The 4894-nt window shown below is 34.0% G+C and overlaps 1 long non-coding RNA gene across 1 annotated transcript; it reads right to left on the reverse strand.

The window, feature by feature from the left end:
- Positions 1-1742: 1742 nt before the first annotated feature.
- Positions 1743-3657, reverse strand: LOC145048127 (uncharacterized). Its single transcript, XR_013682709.1, has 3 exons — positions 3567-3657; positions 3394-3479; positions 1743-2298 (listed from the first exon to the last, which is right to left on the reverse strand). It is a non-coding gene; the product is annotated as an uncharacterized LOC145048127 (long non-coding RNA).
- Positions 3658-4894: the final 1237 nt, after the last annotated feature.

The following is a 4894-nucleotide window of genomic DNA, read 5'->3' on the forward strand; positions in this document are numbered from 1 at the left end:
CTAAAATGCCACAAATCACTTCAAAGCTCAAGCGCACTCAAAGGGGGTGAACTAGGGTTAGAAGAGACGCAATGAATAGTGGATGCTGATGCAGGTGAGTGCCCAAAGGCCATAATGTTGTTTAAATATGGCTTATGCCCTGAAAATTAGGGTTTAGTCTTTGGCTATGTACGTGCTGCGTACACCATGTATGTCCAACGTATGTGTCTAATCTCCCCGAGCCATAAAAGGGAATGTACGCTAAGTGTACCTAAACGTACGCCCAACGTATGAGGGAACCTTTTTTGCAAAAATTTTAAACTTCAAGGACCAAAGAGGAAAATAACTAGAATTCAATGTTACATAGTCCCTCAACTTTCAAATTACTTGTCAATTACGCCTTTATCCTCAATTTTAAAGGTTTAGCCGGTTTCGACGCTTCATTGGTAAGGCTGACTTGGAAGCTTCATCCCTAGTGTATGACACGACATCAGGGGCTTATTAATTGAAACCCTTAATCGACACACTTCCTTCACCTTTATTCCAATATTTGAAGCCCCAAAAACCCTAACACAACTCAACCATTATTTCACAATGTCATTGTCTTCTTCCTACAACTAATCCCTTCCTCACTTTGGTAACGAGGACAGAGTGCAGAAATGCTATTGTGACTTGGAAGCATTGGAAAGGACATCGTAGACGGAAAAAAACATGTGCACCACTTTTTGAACTGTCCCAACTCACTGGTATCTATCTTGTATGATTTTAATTTACGAAGTTTAGGTTTTCTGAAATCTTGATCAATGATGTTTGGTGACTTGCGGTGATTGATCTGTGATGTTTTGAGTTGAAATTTGTTAAATTTCTTTGATGTTTGATTTTTAATGTTCGATTTGAGATGTTTGATTATTATTTGTGTTTTGACATAGATAGATGACTCAAAAGAAGAAATGTAGATTCTTCCATTGGATAGATGCTTGGCTAGAACCAGGATACTACAAGGAGAAGTTGTATGAGATGCAGTAGGAATTGGAGTCCTTGGAGGGTTTTCTTGTCTAGGCCAAGAACAAAAAAAGTTACTCAAGTGGAAAGGTTTGTGGCTAAGCATGAAGCTAAGATTGCAAGGTTGAAGAGGTGGTTGATGTGGACTGCATTGCTTTGTATCTGCTTGTTTGTAGGGTTGGTTTGGTGTGTCATAAAGTTATGGAAGTGATGACATAACTTTTACGACTTTTGTGTGGTTGATGTAAAAATTCCAACCAATATGCATGTCTTTTGTACGGTTGATGTATAATTCCAACCTATTTGCATGTATTTTGTTAGATTATGGTAGTAGGGTCAATGTAAGATTTTGAATGATTGATTCCAAGTTCATTGGGTAGTGTTTTGGCCTTAGAAATCAGTTTGTAAAATACTCTTTTATATAAGTTAATGAGATATGTAGTTGGAAAGTGTGATTGTAAATTTCTTACCTTATTATAATGACTAGTGTTGTATTAATTTACCTTATTTTATTTGTGAAAGTGTGTATCAATACATGGAATATGTAGGAGTGGACCACTATGTTCCCTTTTAATATGAAAAAATTGAGTAACTTTTAAACAATTGGGACCATATTGTTTTGGTGCATGTACATCATGCACAAATATTGTTAATGTAACATATTACCCATTTGTATGCATGCATGCATTAATTTAGTAAACCAGGTGTCTAACATGATAAACTCATTAGATCTAGATTAAAACAACTTTCATAAAACAAAGTGAAACATTCCAATTTAGGCGATGCACTTTCTTACATGATTAACACCATTATCCAACAATAAAATAGGTTTCATACAAACATTCCAATTTAAACAACCAATTTTCTTAAATTTAGACTAACAAGTTGCTTAAATGACAAACAACCAAGTTTCCTAAAAGACAACCAACTATGAAAACATTACCAAATACCATGCTACTCTATAATAAGAGCTTTTTCCTTTGAATTCCCTGGAGCACCATCATTACCGACTCTCTTACCCACCTTCAGCTTCAAGATTCTCTTTGACTTTCTTTTCCTCATCCTCTTCAACAAGGTTGAAAGGTATGGTACGATTGGTACCTCTGGAACTGGTCCATTTCAAACATCCTCTTTAATTTCCTCTTCAACTTGAACCTCCTCTATTGCCTATTGAACTTGCACCTCCTATAATGACTTTAGCACCTCATCAAACAATTCCTCTAAATCCACCTCAGCCTGAACATGTGTTGCTTGTGTTTGATTAACTTCCACCTCAAATGGGATGACTTTTATTTCTTCCAGGTGTTCTCCTTCAACCTGTTTAGCATGGAAAAATATTGGTATTTAATGAATGAAAACCAACAAAACAATTAAAGTGGTTTTAGTTTATTACATCTACTTTCTGGTTCACTTTAACATTTTATTTCCTTCTCTCTTAACATTTAGTTTGTGGGGTAGTCTTATAACTGAACAAGTTGCTTTATTGTGACATGGTTGCTTGTAAACACTGCACGTGACCCCCTTTCCATTTTTGGAAACCCTCTTGGTGCCTATATTAACAGTTGAATTCTTTCTCTTCTTTTTCTATGTTCTTCCATTGTTTTCTATGGCATCTATTTTCCTTTTCACAATTGGTCCTTCAAGCATTATTCTATTCATAGGGGTAAAGGTGGTATGTATTCAGTTTCTAGCCACATGTTACACTCATTCATCCCTGTAATTCTATACCTATATGATTTCATGGAGGTATTGCTACTAAACATCTTGTCTACATATTCATTAGCATTCCTATTGAGATACATTACACTAGCAACATAATGGACACAACCATATCCATTAAGTTTTCATAACCTACATGAGCAAATTATCTTCTCTAGATTAACCTCATATGCATCTCTAATTCCTTTTACCTCAAATTGATTCAAGCCACTTGGTAGTGAAGTTTAATGCCTCTGTTGAATCTTTAATTTATTAAGTAGCTCTCTTATTTTTGGGCATACTTGATTTCTCGTATGCTTGTCCCTTTAACTTTAACTTCTATAATCTTCCTATTATATAGAATCTTAATTTCTCTAACATTGTGATAATATATAATTTTTTTCTAGCATAAAATATGATGGCATTGAAACTTTCACAAATACCATTCTCTATAGCAACACAACATCTTCTAGTTTGATAAAATGCTAATGACCAAGTCTTTAGGTCTAGTTTGATAAAATGCCAATGACCAAGTCTTTAGGTCTTTTTCTATCATGTACTTATGAGCATCTGGATTTAACATCTTAAGCTCTTTCATTGCATTTTTGAATGCTTGCTCAGTTGTTGATCTTGCAGCTCTCTAAAATAAATTAATGTAATGGGCACCACTATACATTTTATGTAAGTTTTGATTGATGTGCCCAGCATGTTTACATTTTATGTAAGTTTTGATTGATGTGCCTGGCATGTTGTTTGTACTCTGCAAAGGGTAGCATCTCTTTCATAGCCTCTATCAAAACCTATAACAACAAACATTAACAAGATTAGGTACCAAAAAACAAAGCATAGATAAGCCATAATTCTATAATAAAAAAAATAGTAAATACCTTGTGTTGATCTGACATTAAGTTGTATCCATTTCCTAAATTCAATTGCAAATTATCAATAAGATTACCTTAAAACCACTTCCAATTCACTATGTTCTCAATACATACTATTGTCCATGCAATGGGATAAATCTGATTCTTTGCATCTCTGTCAATAGAACATAGTAATTCTACCTTACAAATGCCTTTCAAAAAAACAACCATCAAGTCATATTATCCTTCTGCATCCCTCTATTCATCCTTTTTTTTCACTCCATCAAAGCAAACATAGAATTTACTAATGTACTTCTTTCCATGTAGCATGTTGCTGATATCAAGTTTCATAGTAGAACATAGATTTAATCATCTAATCTCTTATCTATATGACCATAACTTTGCATAATGTTCCATAAGAGTTCAATCTATTAGTTGCAAAGCATATTTCCTATCCCTCCTGCGTTGAACAAGACTCACATGAATACCAAACTTCCTAATAACTTGGAATCTTAATTTTATCACACTCATCATTTATCTATGTAAGATTTATTTCGTATATGACTTCCAATCCATGCATATGAAACCAATGAACCTAACTTAAAGTTCCTAGCACAATTATGTTCTAATTTCAAATGTTTTATCTGGAAGTTGTCTTCATCACTCTGTTGGATTAGTGTCTAAGTCCATAACTATTTTGGTATGTACTTGACCCGATGGTGCATGGTCCTTTTGGGTTGCCTTCACCAAAGCAACTTGATTGGAGAAATGAATAAAGAGAGAAAGGATAATATGATTTATTAATATGTTATAAGAATAATATATTAAAGGAGAAATCATATTTGTTTAATTAATATTGGTCAATAATTAATTAAGAATTAGTTTTGTGATCAAATGTAATTAATTAAACTAGAGGGGCTGATTTGTAATTATGTGATAGTTACAAAATAAGGTAAGGATTATCTTATTTATATGGTGGACGAATTTAAGGTTGGAAAGCCTTAGAATTCGAGTATGATAAGGATTCAAGGATTATCTTATTGGTTGCTTAATGGATAATCAACTAGATAAGGATAATGACTGAAACCCTATCTCTACACCTATATAAACACCCCTAGGGTCATGAATTCGTGTATCCCTTCCCTAGAGGTCCTAGATACGAATTCTAACCTCTCACCTCTCTCTTTATACCTTCTCCATTTGCTTATGGTGTTTGTAAGCCATTAGAGGAGTGACACTTGTGACTCTAAGCATTCCAAAGTCAATCCAAGGTGGAGTTGTGATTGTTATTGCTATATAACAATCAAGGTATGTTCTTAAACCTAATTACATGTTAATATGATTACTTGCATGCT

This window comes from Lactuca saligna, chromosome 5, assembly GCF_052625555.1.
Source record: "Lactuca saligna cultivar CGN05327 chromosome 5, ASM5262555v1, whole genome shotgun sequence".
Classification (NCBI taxonomy): domain Eukaryota; kingdom Viridiplantae; phylum Streptophyta; class Magnoliopsida; order Asterales; family Asteraceae; genus Lactuca; species Lactuca saligna.